The 16256-nt window shown below is 46.2% G+C and overlaps 1 long non-coding RNA gene across 1 annotated transcript in view; it reads right to left on the bottom strand.

The window, feature by feature from the left end:
• Positions 1-16256, bottom strand: part of LOC146862215 (uncharacterized) — a 252049-nt gene that overhangs the window by 35308 nt on the left and 200485 nt on the right. The window contains exon 3 of the long non-coding RNA XR_014978394.1: positions 3155-3282. This is a non-coding gene — a long non-coding RNA (uncharacterized LOC146862215). The remainder of the gene's footprint in view (positions 1-3154; positions 3283-16256) is intronic.

The raw sequence follows: 16256 nt of genomic DNA, 5'->3' as shown, positions 1-16256 counted from the left end.
GGGCTTGCCTATGGGTGGGTCCCTAGATTTATCATGGAACACAATTCAATTCAGACACCACTTCAACTCCTACCGTCAGGGCACTCTGGACTTCGCTGGACTTCGTTTGGGCTTGACTTCATCCCCCTTTCATTCTGCTGCATCGTCTGTGCCTGTGTACCCTACAGGAACCATCCAAGGCGTGTGGGCATCCAAGACACTTGAAGGAATCTCCTTTAAAGTAAAGGAGTCACTTCCCTGCATCTGCAGGCACTGCAACCATGCTGACTGGTCTGCTAATTCTGAGCTCCTACGGACTCCGAAAGGTTCAACAACACAGGTGGTAGTTCTCCACAGCTCTCGAGGCCTGCCCTACCCTCTCACCAAGTTTGAGGCCAGTATCACTCATGGGAGCCACAGGAACCGAACCCCTGTGCACCGCGTTGACTTGCTGTTGGCTTACCTTCCACCAAGATCCTCGGGCTCCAAGTAGCCCCAACGTCAAGCATCTCCAGTGACCAGAATCTTAGTCCAAACCGCATTGCTTGCACCGTGGTCTGCATCTTTTGGTGAGCTGCTCGAGGTCCTCTTGCGACTCCAGTGCCTCCGGCCTGTAGGTCCTGTTGAGGGTCACCTTTGTTTCTTTTAGGCTCCCCTGATTGCTTCGGGTCTGCCTTGACTCCCCTGCTTGTGATGAGTCCCCTGGACCTTGCTTGTCCCAACATTGCACCTTCTTTGACATCCACGCTGGTTGCAGTTGTCAAGGCTTGTTGTTGCTTCTGAAGGACATCGAGCCTTCAGCACACGACGTCCGACGTGGGACAGCTCATGCATGGCTCCTGGTCTTCCTCAGCATCGCCTGGTCCTCACAGCTGCAGAGTGAAGGTCACCGTCAACTCTTCTGCAACACCTGACATCAGTGGGCATTCATCTTCCAGATCTCCTGGTCACTCCTGAGTGACATAGGCTCTGTCCCCGCTGCTTGCAGGTAACTCTCATCCTGAATCCACCTTTAGATTCCACCAGGCACTTTCTCCCTCTCCAGCAGCTGCACTTTCCTGAAGTCCTCCATTGGGTTCGACGGCAGTTTCCAACACCACTTCACACCTAAACACCCGGCTTCCCTTGTGTAGGTAACATGGGTACTAGGGTATCCACGGGTGGGGTGGCTCTCCAACCTTCTGTCTTTCATGGGGTTTCTTCAGGTCCACTGGTAAGGGTCCATAATCTTTAAAATTCTAACTGTGACTTACACCTTGATTTGTACGGAGAACATGGTCACGTTCCCACACTTCACACACTCTCCGTGGGGTCCCCATCTACTCACCTTGGGTGGTTCCTTGGGTCTCCAGCACTTCTATGTCCTCTCGACACTGTCTTGACCTGAGTCATGGGTCTTATACCACTTTCTCAGTATATGGTTTGGTCCACCCCTGGGGTCCACTGTTTATTCTGTGCTATTTACTTGATTTCAATGCAAAGTATTGTGTGCATTGCGTTTATCTCCGGGTAGGAGATATCTAAACATGTTAGAGAGTATTATATAATAAATACATATTTTTATAAATACCTTGTGTGGTTCTTTTTCATTTAATCTATACGTTAAGATTGTATTCTGGTAAAACAAGCTGCTTTACACTCCTTCTGGACTAAGCCTGTAGGCTGCTTTCCTGGAACGACCTCCCTCTCCACCTCTGGACCACATCATCTCTGCTAGAAATCAGAAAAGGACTCAAGCCATGGATGTTCAACTGAGCTCTCTGCAAGAGTACTCTCAGCTCCTGGATACCCTCACCGGTGATTAGCCACACTTCACAAATCCTGATTGATTGAGTTAGAATGTTTCAATGTGTATATGTGCACACGAGCAGCAGAGGAAATTTGATGTTAGGTTGCACATTCAGACAACAACAACATGCAGGTTTCTCTGTATTTTAACAACCTTGAAGCATTTGATAAGTAGTTTAGTATTTGTTTGTGGCTAGACCTTCAGATGCCACGAGTTATCAGTTTTGATCTGGATTTCCAATTTGAGCCAATCTAGAGTCTGCACTAGAGATATAGTTGTGCGTTTTCAGGCCGTATAGTATTCATATTGACCTATTTTACACAGCTTGCACTTTAGACGGACTGGCCCTGTTTGTAAAGATTTGGCTGTGATTCACTCTTGTATTATTCCTGTAATTCATGAGTAAGCTAGAAATAGTATGAGAGCCTGTCACACTTACTCATACACCAGTCTTTGTGTTTTGGGCCCAACGGTTACATCTCCGTTATCAATTGTAAGGTCACATGCAGTGCATTGGATGGGATGGTACTTTAACTAACTGCTCCTGGAGAATTTCATTCGTTTTTAGTTTTTTGAATCTTTAACAATAATGTTTTCAGTGCATTTCTTGGATTTTATAATATATCCTTGATTCATTGCCTGGAATACCCACAGATAAGGACTTCTGACTGCTCCCTGAGAGGAGCGCATGTCTATTCAGAGCAACTATGCCTGCAGTGACAGGAGAGCTCGACCTGTGCACAGTAGCCTTGCCCTCGGTACCACAGAGCAGTGGGTTCTTAATCTGTGATCAGGGACCTCTGAGGGACTGCAAAGTCTACCCAGGGGGTGCGCGACTGCTAAGAAAATTAAAGAATGTTAATAGAGTAATGAAGTGTTTTTACATGAAGAAGCAAAAACTTAAAGGTATACATTTTTAAACGTTCTTTAAATGTGAAGGAATTTGAAATTGGAGGCTAAAAATTAAGTCAGTATCCTCAGACTGATTCATGGGAGCGGTGCAAGTGCATCAAACAGAATATAGTATGGACGACGAGTGGCCTAAATTGAATTTAAAAAAGCTCCTACCTCTGCATTAAAATTCTGATTTTTTATATATGGTTTTCCCCTAAAAAGGTGAACATAAAAAGTTGAGCTTTTCCTGAGTCTTCTTGGTCTTCTACATTTCTTATTTTCTAAGTTAAATATTTTTAGCCAGGTAACGCAAATATTGCCTGAAGAAACTCAAGTATAAGAAAGCATAGCCTTCTGGCCAGCTCTATCCACAGAGAATTTGACCGGCAGGCATGACGGGTCACCATGCCTCGGTGGGATTAGCCCTGGAGCAGGGTCCACCAATTAATGCAAATATCTAGCAAACATTTTTGTCAAGAAAATGTAACATACCCGTAAAAACATAGCCGATGGATCTCTCAGTTGTGATCGCCAATTTTCCAACTTTGCTCTTCTATTACCAAGTGATGTTATTCAATGAGGCCTGGGGCTGGCAGATAGGTATTCTTCCAGCAGCACACCTGAAAGGCAATTTTAAATTGTAGACAGTAATCAATAGAAATGTTAAATCATGTTTTTCGACAAAGAGGCATTTATCCTGACCATTGCCAACAAGCTTTTATCCTTTCCATTTTATGATAAGAAGTAATTTCGACCCCAATAATCCAATCAATTTTCATCCACTGTCCACTCTCCCTCTTATAATGGTAAAATCACTGAAGCCAGGGTTATGACTGAAATACAAGAATATGTGGGAATCAATGCACTGGTCTCAGATTCCCAGCTCTCTTTCCACTCCATAAGCGCACTTGGACAGCAGTAATGGACATTAAAGAGAGACTCCATAGCCTGAGGGACAGAGACAAGCCCACCATCTTCGCCTCAGTTTTTCTTTTGTTTTTTGCTTTTTAATAGCACTTCCATCCCTTAGGTCCCCCGCCATTTCTATTGGCTATGAAAGGTAAGCCAATTTAAGTGTTCAAGAATAGCAAACAACGAGGGGCATGGCTTAGGAGCCGGAGGGAATGGCCGCCGCTCTGAGGAGCTCCGGGAGAGAATAGAGCGACGGGCCCCCTCTGGGCTCTCAGAGTGGATGTGCGGACTGCTTCCTCGAGCAGCGGAACCTCACCTGCACAGATTTGGAGCATTGCGGAGGCGCGGGGTGAGCGTATCCGATGTTTTTTGAGTGGTAGATAACGGCAGCGGCGGACATTTTGCATATTTATCGCTTCCCGCTGAACTCTCTGTCAGAGGTTTTGCATTGAAGTGCCAATCTCCTAATTGCCGGTAAAATACCCCGTTTCTCATCTAGCTCATACTTTTATGGACTGCTACATATGTTTAAAGCTCTTAGGAACTGAAGCAAAATATTCCCTCAGAGAGTGTAACTTATTCTCTTGGACGCCATTTTAAGTCTTCCCATGGAGTTAAATGCCAAGTCATTCTCCTATACCATGTTCACTGGATTTACATAACAATGTTTATTCTTCTTCTCAGTCATTGAACTTATCCTTGGCATGTATTAGGTGGCTATTTATCTTTCCTCAATTTAACTTCAATATTCTTTTGAATGCCATTTACGGACCTACATACAGGCTTCAGTTCTTTCCTTTGCTCATATTCTTTGATATAATGGCTTTCTCCAATCGCAGTAATGCGCAACAAATGAACACTAACTGCATGTCGCCTGAGGATAGCAACCCCTTTAGTGTTTTACAGGACAACATGGATGAAACACTTACCTACTCAGCGGGGATAAAAGGCTCCTCTTCTACCGTCACGCGTCCAGGTTCCAAAACCTAATTCTAAAATACCTTCCACTTCAGGAAAGCGAGTTAAGGCAAATCCTCCTTCCCCCACTAACTCCTCCTCTTCCATATCTATGGAACTTCTACTAGAAGAGATTTGCTCGCTTAAACCATACATGGCCGAAACAAATGCACGCCTTCAAAGTCTTGAAGATAGTTGGTCTCATACTGAGCAACAAGTTGCGGATCTTGAGAGAAGAATGACCTCAGTGCAGGTAGTCTCGGACCAAGTCCCAGCCATACACAGAGAAATACAGAATCTTAAACAACAAGTTGAAAATATGGAGAACCGCAATTTACGGTCTGGCGGAAGGTCTCGAGACTCCTAATCCTATACCTTTATTTCAATCCTTTTTGCCATCTCTCCTTGGTCTACCCAGTTCTCCTCCATTGAATATTCAGAGGGCTCATCGTTTGGGCCCACCTCATCCAACTTTTCTTCATCGTCAACGAAACCTAGAGGTGTTATCCTTTATTGCCTTGAATACACAGATTTTATCCAAGCAGCCAAACAGAAGGGGAAACTTACCTGGAATGGTTCAAATTTTTTTTTTGGGCAAGACTACACTAAAGCCACTGCAGATCGCCGGAAACAGTTTTTGGACATGAGACCGACTCTCCGTACCCTGAATGCACGTTACGAGCTTTTCCATCCTTGTCTCTTCAAAGTAACCTACAATAATAAAACGACCAACTATGAAGATCCTGCACTTCTTCAACATTTCCTGAACTCTTGCAGAAATGATTCTATGGACATTCCCCATTTATAATTATCTTGTTTGTCCCTTCCATATGTGCAGTTAATTGTTTTATACCTCCTTCTCCTGTTGTATCTGGTTGCGGTATAAGAATTCCTCTTAATGTTATGTTATGTTAATTACACTTATTACGCGCACAGATACTCCGAGGAGTGTCCCGGCGCGGCCAAGGGAAGAGCATAACAGCATAACCGAGCCTTAGGTGAAAAGGTGCGTTTTTAGAAGTTTTTTAAAGACTCCAAAGTCTTCAACAATGCGGAGAGAAAGGGGAAGCGCATTCCAAGCGCGGGCTGCCAACAAGGACAGGGACGTGCCCCCCATCCGATGGCGCTGGAAACCAGGAATCTTCATCAACCCGAGGGATGCGGAGCACAAGGATCTCCCCGGAACATAGAAGGCAAAGCGTTTCTGCAAATAACCAGGGCCTTGCCCGTGCAGTGCCCGATGGGCGATGGTGAGAGATTTGAATGCCACGCGTGCCTTGACCGGGAGCCAGTGAAGGGAGCGACGGTAGACGTGAACACTCTCTCTGGGACCCAGCCCACCCAGCAGTCTGACAGCCGCATTCTGAATCACTTGTAGCTTATTAAGAGCATAGGCTGGAATCCCTGCATAGAGCGCATTGACATAGTCCAAACGGGACAGAATAAGCGCCCGAACCACCGATTCCCTGGCCGCTTGTGGGAGAAGCGGAAGGAATCTTCTCAGAATACGGAGGAGGCCAAAACAACAGCCCGTCAGACGTTTAACTTGACTGGAGAAGGAGATATTACAGTAAAAAAAGACTCCTAGGTTCTTCACGGTCTGACTGAAAGACACAGGCGGGGGGAAATCGGCAGGCCAAATCGACTCTCTGAACCCAGAGGAGAAGTCACCTAACATAAGAACCTCGGATTTGTCCTCGTTACATTTTAATTGGGCCGTCGCCAGCCACTCAAAGACCGAGGAAAGGCAACTCTGCACGAGGGCCACCGAGGTCCCCTGCTTATCCCAAGTGAACAGTAGTTGTGTGTCGTCGGCATAGGCAATCACCTTGGCCCCCAGACCTTCCGCCAAAAAGACCAGAGGGGTAAGATAGATATTGAAAAGGAGGGGGCTAAGGGAGGAACCCTGAGGAACCCCCGTGCCCACTCGTTGTGGTGACGAGGCCACCGGGGGTATCCAAACTTGTTGGAGCCGGCCCTCCAAAAAGGACTTAATCCAGCCCCAGACCGAGCCCGACACCCCAACCTCCTTCAGTCTATCTAACAGCAGTGAGTGAGGGACCGTGTCAAAGGCAGCCGACAGGTCGAGCAGCACAAGGGCTGCCTTCCCGCCGGCGTCGAGACACTCCCGGATTGCTTCTGACACTTCCAAGAGAGCACCTTCCGTGCTAAAGGAGGGGCGGAAGCCTGATTGGGCTGGGTGAAGAAGTCCCGCACTCTCGACAAACTCCGACAACTGTCTATTCACAATCTTCTCACAAACCTTAGAGAGACTAGGGAGGAGAGAGATTGGCCTATAATTCCCCGGAGTCGAGGGATCGAGAGTGGGTTTCTTCAGGAGAGGGAGGATTTTGGCCTGCTTCCAACCACTAGGAACGCTGGCTTCCCGCAAAGACAAGTTAATGATGTGGTTAACTTCCACATTCACCGACTCTGCCACAGAGGCCAAGAGTCTTGCAGAGCACGGGTCATCCGGAGAACCGGACTTCAGCCCTTGCAAGATTCTCAGTGTGCAGGACAAATCAGCCGGGGCAAAATTGGACAAGGAGTAAGTGGAGGACAAAGCCACAGGAGCAGAGGCCGAAGAGTCCAGTAAAGCGGTGGACCCATCGGAGACAGCCGGGCATGCGAAGCTGCCTTGTATCTTAAGAATCTTGTCCAGGAAAAATGTGGATAGCGTCTCACACCAATCTACAGTCGCCGGTAGAATGCTACTCTGCGCTGGAGGGGACATAAAACTCTGGACAATGGAGAAAATCTCCTTAGAGTTATTCTGGGCCTGGTCAATCAGAGTAGCAAAGAACGCCCTTTTAGCTGAGGCGATAGCTTTGTAATAAGTTTTCTGGCCCTGCCTGAGCCGTGCCTTATCTGCCGAGCAGTAGTTGCTGAGGTGCCAAAAGCGCTCCAATTTCTTGCAACCCTGCTTAAGGCGACGCAGCTCCTCGGTGAACCAAGGTTTAGAGGGAGAATCCCTTGTCCGCCTAAAAGAGGTCGGAGAGGCAATAGCAGTCAAGGCCCCCTGGAGCCAGGTGGAGAAGGCAACAAGGCACCGATCCAAGTCCTGTGGCAGAGACTGCCTATTGTCCTCCAGTGCCCTGGCAAAAAGGATGGGATCAATCTTCTTAAGTGCCGGTTTATGATCGACCATTGGTCTAGCACTGGGAACAGATACTGCCCATGAAAAATAAATGAAAAAAATGATCTGACCACGAAACCAGAAGCGGAGCTTTGATTGAAATCGGAAGATTAGAAAAGATAGGATCAAGAGTGTGGCCCCCCAAATGAGTAGCCTGATCGACCCATTGAGAGAGCTGTGCTAATTGACAGATATCTAGAAGCTCAAGCGTGTCCCTTGACTTCATTTGGTCGAGGTGAATATTGAGGTCGCCTAGAATCACATAGTGGGAAAACCGCAGGGCTCTCACAGAAACCGCCTCCACACAAGCCTGAAGGAAAGCATGAGCCACACCCGGCGCGCGATAGATCAAAGAGACACCAAGTGAAAAATGGGCAGAGCAGCGGATACTGAAATCCAAGACTTCACAGCCGCCCCACGTGCTGAGAATACACTTAACCAGCTCCCACTTCTCTTTGAAAATGATAGCCAACCCCCCTCCTCTCCCTGTCGTCCGGTCTAACCTGCTTATTTTATACCCCGCCGGGATAGCCATAGATACTATCGGATCGGAGGAGTTGTCGAGCCAAGTCTCCGTTACAAAAAGAAAGTCCAGAGAATTATCATCCAGGAGCTCGAACACCTCTAAGTAATGCTTTTTCAAAGAGCGTACGTTAAGCAGCGCCGCAGAAATGGTAGAAGCGCTAGGAGTTTTAGTCGGGCCAGTAGACCCCAACTCAAGATGAAAGCCACACGCCCCACACACATAATCTTGAGCCCCGTTAAGGTTGGGGAGAGTCGGAGAGTTACAACACAACCCCCGCAGCTGTTTGAGCCACTCGCTCGAGAAGGACTGGAGTTCAGGACCATCGATCCTGCAAGGAGCAGCATGGCTGGCCCCGGCCACCGACGAGCCGCGGACGGTCGCAGACGGGCTTGCCTTAGGCGCGCCTTCGGCGCGCCAGCGGTGCGCCCGCTGCACTCGTCCGCTGTGCGAACGCGCAGCGCGCATTTAAATAGTGCCGGTGGGCCGGAGACTAGAGCGCCTGCAAAACAAAATGTTTTCCCTTTCTTTTTATCAGGTGCGGTCCTGTGATCCTTGGTTGTATGACTTTTTCTGTTTAATGCCTGGAGACGGTTTTCCCTTTGCTGCGCCCTCTTGGATTCTTCCGTCCGGTGTGTTACCGTCCCTATGTGGTTCCTCCTTCCCCATCTTCATTGTCTTCTTGTGGTATGTCTTTTTGACATTTTTATTCATCATCATATGTTGTTTGACTTGTTTTATATCCCTGTTCTGTGTTTTATTCCTCCCTATGCTTCTTTCTTTTCCCTTCTTTTCTTTGCCTTTTTTACCTCTCTTCTTCTTTTTTCCCTTTTCCTCTTCATAATCGGTGATAGTTTTTTCATTTCTCTCTCTATCTTTTTCCCAATCTGGATTTTCTTCTATTTCTCTCATTATCATCCTATTCTCTACCTTTCTTTACGTAATGAACTTAGTTTTTTTAGTACCTGCATAACAACGGTTCATGTTACAGTTATTTGGTTATATTCTCATTTTACTTTGTATCACTTATTCGATAATGTTTTTAGCATACTCATTGTTTGCATACTAACTGTTCAAATTGATTTTGATTTGTTACTTTTAGAGTAGTTACATGGAATGTTAAAGGATTAAACAATCCTATAAAAAGGCAATGGGTATTATACCATTTAGCTAAATTGAAGACTGACATCGCACTAATTCAAGAAAAATACTTATCTGATGCTGAAGCGTCTAAATTGAAGCGGTGTTGGTTAGGTAATGTTTTTTCTTCCCAAGCTTTAGGTAAGAAAAATGGCGTCTCTATTCTATGTCATAAAAAATACCAGGTGTCAGTCTCCCATCAGGAATGTGATTCAGAAGGTCGTTGGTTAATAGTTAGGCTCCTCTTAAATGAAATACCTTTAGTCCTTTTCAACGTCTATGCTCCAGTTACAGTAGATAATGTTTTTTGGACTCATATTTCTGAGCAACTCCTTTTGCTTGAAGATGAGTATATTATTTTTGGTGGCGATTGTAGCCAGATCTTTAATCCCATTTTGGACAAACACTTTTCAGTTACATTTTCCAACAATAAGATGCATTCCCAATTTACTTCTACCATAAGCCGTAAATCCCTAGTTGACATTTAGAGACTTTGTAATCCTGAATCTCGAGAATACAGCTTTTATTCCCCCTCCCATCACTCACAATCTCGAATAGATTACCTCTTTTTTAGTAAATCCTTGTCTCAACAGGTTTCCCACTCTGAGATTGGATCCATTTTAATTGTGGATCATGCTCCAGTTTCTGTTGATTTTGATTTGTTACCATTTACTTCTCATCCGAGTGAGAAAATAAAGATTATGACAAGGCCTATGTGTCCCCTATGTGTTCCCCAACGTTTCGTGTACATGCATGTACGCCATGCATTTTCCCTCCATGGCCTGTCAACCATGATGCCTATGCTATAACGTGGCCTGCCATCAAGTCTCCCATGAGAGAAACGACAAATCTGCACTGAGGCCTACACGTTTTGCATCATGTTTTCCTGCACTCGTGCCATTTTCATGAAAGCCCATTTTGTGGCTCAGCCCAAAAAGAGGTTTCAGGCCTCAGACGCTCTGAGAGCTGCAGCTGCGTATCCTTGGCCTCGCACACTTGGGCCTCAGCCAAAGGGACCCAGTCCGGGGTGCCGAGATAGTATTGAGCACGGTTATCTGCTTACTCCTACTGAATCACATTCCTGCCTGGAAAAGGAGGAATAAACAAAACCCGCCTGCAAAGGATAGAGCCTAGCCTTTCTGTCTCCCTTTCAGTGATTGCAAAGCTCACGTCAGTGAAAAACCCATAGCCCCCATGTAAGGCCCACGCAGTGAATAAAGAAATAGAAGCCACATCGGCTCTTGGTGATGGGCAACCTATGTCACAGATCAGTTCCTGCTCCGGACTTTAGATATCAGATAATACAAGATGTGCTGGTCGTCCTGACACTGAAGGCCTCTCTTCCAGACTCCCCGGCTGCACAGCAACCTTCCCCCAGTTACACGTCAGTTACACGTCATGCTCGAGTTGAGCACAAGTAAGGCAAAGTTCCAGTAAAGTTCCAGCTGATCACGCAACCCCCTCCAGGTACCCACCCACCTATGACACTCACCTATGACTCATCAAGTGGACGCCCACATGGACACCCACCTTCACGCCTACTTACACGCCCACATGCTCTTATCTCATTCTCTCTTGCTCTGCCTGAAGCGCTCCTGCTTACGTATAATATTGAATGTATATATACTGTACTCTGTGAATAAAGTTGCAGAAGACCCTTCCTGATCCCTAGTGGTGATGGAACCATTCTCCCTATAACTCGAGTTATTGGAATAAAGCCCTTTTTGAACCTGATACCACGGACTCAGCCTCTTGCTTTATGCATGATCCTATTGATACCTATAGAAATTATGAGTGCGTAATACTTTATCTACGACATTATTATGGCGCCCGAACAGGGACGAATCCCCTTCCCCACGCGCCGGAGATGAAGGTCCAGTTTTGCCCCCTTCTACAGCCATGACGGACTTCAAGTGTACACGTCGCGGGTTTTCCCGCCAACTCCCTCAGGCCAACGGAGGAGACGGACTGCGACCAGGCATCCATACGAGGCTGTGAGGATTACGGATCGTCCCGACCCAGAGCCCACCCTGCGAGAGAGCTGTGTCCGAGGTTTCTAGAGATCCGCCAAAGATACGCCATTCCCGCGCATGCGCAGCGTCGAGTGTCCGAGGCCTTCAAGTTCTGCTTCCCGGTGAGTTTCATGGGGGTTGCATAAAGACGGGTTCATTTAATGAACACGGTAAAGACGTGTCTCACTTGTGAGACCGGTATGGTTGTGCTGTATTCCAGTGCATAGAGTTTTCAAGTATTCAAGTGTACAAGTGCATGCATAGAGTCATTCAAGTATTCAAGTATTCAGGTGCACCGATTCAACTGTATGAATGTTATTGTCTTAGTCAGGTTCAGTTAGGTTTGAATGTGTCAGGTTTGTATGTAAGATTGTTTCATTGTGATTTTTTTTTTGGTTACATTTCAACATGCCGTTGTTTTCGAAACTGCGTAAAATAGGTACTAGGAAAGGTGTATTAGAGGAATCAGTTAACATTCCGCCTAGAGACACACCTGGACATTTCATGTACTGTAAACATGGTTTAGATGCCGTGTTGTTTTTAGAGCTATGGGTGGATTACACGAAGGATTTAGAGACACAGTATAGATGGCCTATCACGGGAACGTGGGATGCGGAATGCATTATGAAGGTAGAGGAAGAGCTATGGAAGAGAAAATGTAGACCTGCTCAGAAGGATGCCATTGAGTTTTGGCGCAAGGAGTCACATAGAAGAACAGAGAAAGAGTTCCACAAAGCAGAGAGAAGTAGACAGGAGTCTGAAAAAGCCAAAGAAAAGAAGTTACAGGAGGAAGGGGAGCGGGTCAAAAGAGAACAGGCTGAAAGAGAAAGAATTACTGTCGTTGCTGGTATTTATCCCGTCCTTTCAGAGGAACTAGCAAGAGTGGCCCCAGTAGAAAGACCCGTTAGAGTGCCACCGCAAGTACCCCGAAAAATAAGACCAACAGCATCCGAAGCGTTTGTTACCACCTACCTAGAGGAATCCCCACCAGCATACCTAGACGGATCTTTCCCTGCACCCCCAACACAGGCCCAACTCCAGGAGCTCGAGGACGGCGGGGAGGGATCCGGGACAGCATCAGGAGGGGGGCCGACTGTAAAAGTAGACATCTCCGAATGTATATACGATCCAGATCCAGGAAAGAGCAATATGCTCGTGATTTCACTGAGACTTAGACAAGCAGTCGCATATTTGGAAAAATTACCAGATATGGATAAACACCTAAAGAAAATGTACAATTTCATAAGAACAGGGGAGGGTCCTGAGTGCATAGCAGAGGCCACACAAAACCGAAAAGTAATTGTTAAGAACTATATCCTTCGTTTCCTAATTAACTGTCTGATCAGGGAAAAAGACGAAGGTGACGGGGACGTACACCCTTGTTATATAGGTTGGAGTGATCACATAGATGCCGGTCAGCATGATAAATCAGGACAGACAGACAGCATGTTGACCAAAATCCGAAAGGCAATAATAGCCTCACACCAAGCAGGACCGGACGGAAAGGCTGAGTCATCCTCTGATGACGAAGCCGGGGACAAAGACAAAGTACTATACGTGGGCCATGCCCGACGGTTCGAGAGGCCCAAGGGCCTCAATTACCGTAAACAGGGAACGGCTATAAAAGAAAGATATTCCCTTGAAAGTTTATTCCAAACTACCGAAAAGGCCCTGAATAGATGGATAGGTAACGACCAGCCCCTCACCCCGACCGAAAAAGAATTAGCACGGTCAGCCACCCTGTGGGTGTCCCAATATGATACATATAATAATGATATAGTAGCCCAAAGGTTCTTGAGCCTCCCACCAAACGAACAGCGCATAGCTGGTGTTTACATGGTCCAACATTTGATTACGTTGTATGAGAGTCAATATTCTGATCCCGGTCTATTGTATAAGTTGCTGGACGACATAGTACTAGATAGGTGGACGAACATGGGTACTGAATTGATTAATGTCATCCTAGATCAGCGACACAAATATATAGAATTCGTGACTAGGTCCCTGCTTCCCGCTCCACCCCATGATAGGCGACAGTTATACGACAAGCTGAACCCCCTACGAGAGGTTCATCCTGTAAAAGATACAAACAATGTGCTACAACAGGTGTATGTCTACACCCCCTTGTCGAAATTAGAGATACTGGAAATGAAAAAGATGTTGCCCTCCCATGATAAAGACCCGGGGGGTTTTCACCGAGAACTAAAAGACATTCTCCGCTTAGGAGAGTATACATATGCTGACATTCTAAAATTATTGAAAGTACTATTGCCTGCTGGTATTTACGAGAAGCTTAAAGAAAAGGACTGGGAGGTGGGAGAGAAAAAGATTAGCTGGGATGTGTTGGAAAGAGAGGATGCAGCCAGAGCCCCGGGGGTTGGTCTGGATCCCCGAGCTAAAGAATTACCTGAACTCCTTGTACAAGTTTTGCCTAGATTATTAGTTACTAAAAAGGAAGACTGGGATGCTATTTCAGCCTGTAAGCAGAAATCAGACGAGGACACAAGCGATTTTTACTCTAGGTTTGAGAAATGTTTTACTATCAATAGTGGCCTTAAGCCCGGTAGCGAATCATATCCCCATCTTTTCGTGAGCAAACTAGTAGAAAATTCCCTACCCGAGATTAAGTATAGGGTACTGAAGGTTGAGAGTACTTGGCAAGCAAACAGCCCTTCACAAATGTTACAAATGTTACAATATCACCAGAACAGAATTAGAGAAGAACACGAGCAGGAAAAGAGACGCATGAAAGACACAAAGATGAAGATGCTGGTGGCCCAATCGGCATCGGCAAACACAAACACGAACAAAAGTAGCGCGACACCAGTTAAAGGGAACTGTAATTATTGCAAGAAGCCAGGCCACTACGTAAATGAATGTGCAGTCCTGAAACACAATATAGCTACAGGTAAAACAAAGCCACGTCCATCTCCTCCCAAGGAAAATAACACGCATCAGACATCAGATACGTTTCCACCGCCGCCACCGCCAGTCCATGCACCTGCACCCACCCACGCTACAGCACAAATGTATCAGCACGCTCAACCTAACTATCCAGAATACCAAGCATATTCATGAAGGAGCCTAGAGAGGGAATTCGACTTGCCCCTTATTCCAGTTCCTGTGGACCAAGAGGGTCCCTATGTACATACACGTTTACTGGGACAGGATAAAAAGTTTTTGATTGACACTGGGGCGAGTAGAACTACCATCAGTCATTCCGAGGTTCCAGGGGCACCCCTCTCGGGCTCAAAGAGCATATCCCTGGGTTTTTCAGGAAAGCCAATTATTAATGAGGTTTCGGAACCAGTCTCTTTAGGAGTTGGTCCACTGATACATACAACAGACTTACTGCTTACTAAATCATGTCCAGAAAACTTACTTGGTATAAAGACATTAAAGGAACTGGGAGCAATTATCTGTTGCTCGCCAGAAGGAGTGCGACTGTATTTACGTGATTTCAAGGGACATTTTGTAATAAAAGATTTTGACATCAGGCTCCAAAATGTACCACAGCACCTATGGGCACAAGGTCCGACTGACGTAGGTTTCATGAACATTACACCACACCAGGTCACCCTCAAAGCAGGAGTAGTGCTGCCACGGATACGACAATACAAGATCCCACCTGAGGCTGAAGTAGGGTTACTGAAATTAATCGACAAACTCATTGCACAAGGGGTGGTGGTGGAGACTGATTCAAACGTATGCAACTCACCTGTTCTTCCTATTCTTAAGCGAACTGATCCCAAAGCACCACCTGTCTATAGATTAGTTGTGGACCTGCGAGAATTGAACAAATGTGTAGTCCCACAGTACCCGGTGGTCCCGGACATTTCTTCATTATTGACTGCTATTGATGCAGAGGCTATGTTCTTTACAGTTATCGATCTGAAGAACGCATTTTTCAGTATCCCAATACATCCAGACAGCCAATATCTTTTTGGCTTCAGTTTAAAAGGCCGCAGCTTCAGATTCACAAGAGCACCACAGGGCTACACAGAGAGTCCTAGCATCTACAGTAAGGCACTCAAACGGCAACTAGACAGTATTCATATGCCTACCACTACAGCACTGATACAGTACGTAGATGACATTCTCATCACAGCAAGATCAGAAACTGACTGCGAAGATGCATCACTCACGGTTTTACACTTTCTGGCTGACAAGGGGCACAAAGTGTCCCCTTCGAAGTTACAATTCTGTGAACAGCAAGTGGCGTACCTTGGGCAATTGCTGTCCAAGGAGGGTAGGCGACTGACACCGGAAAGTATTCAATTGATTTCTGACCTTTCACAGCCCAAGACACAAAAGGAGGTACGTGCATTCATTGGCCTCACTTCATATTGCAGGCAGTGGATTCCCCAGTATGCTTACATAGCCAAGCCCCTAATGCAGTTGACAACACAGGAGGCAGCTTCTACTAATGTCCTCCCTTGGACACAAGAACACACTGTGGCATTTGAAGAATTAAAAAGAGCTTTATGTCAAGCACCAGTTTTAGCGACCCCTGATTACAACAAATCTTTTATGCTTTTTGTGACAGAGCGGGATGGAACAGCACTATCTGTCCTCACACAAGATCATGCAGGAAAACACAAGCCCTGTGCTTATTTTTCTAGTACATTGGACCCAGTAGCCCAGGCTTTGCCTGCGTGCCTAAAATCTGTTGCAGCAACGGCCTTAGCCATAAGACAAAGTGATTCGATAGTGCTGGGCCACCCCCTGACAGTACAAGTACCGCACGCAGTGGAGGTTCTCTTGAACCGGACACAAACCCAACACCTGACTGTAGCGAGACTGACAGGTTATGAGCTGACGTTATTTCAACCACACATAGAGATCAGACGATGCAACATACTGAATCCTGCTACTCTTTTGCCCTCTAGTACAGAAAACGTTCCACCACATGAC

The sequence above is a fragment of the Triturus cristatus genome, chromosome 2_2 (genome assembly GCF_964204655.1).
Source record: "Triturus cristatus chromosome 2_2, aTriCri1.1, whole genome shotgun sequence".
Taxonomy (NCBI): domain Eukaryota; kingdom Metazoa; phylum Chordata; class Amphibia; order Caudata; family Salamandridae; genus Triturus; species Triturus cristatus.
Note: the sequence above shows the minus strand (reverse complement) of the source record. Positions and strands in the feature narration are given on the sequence as shown.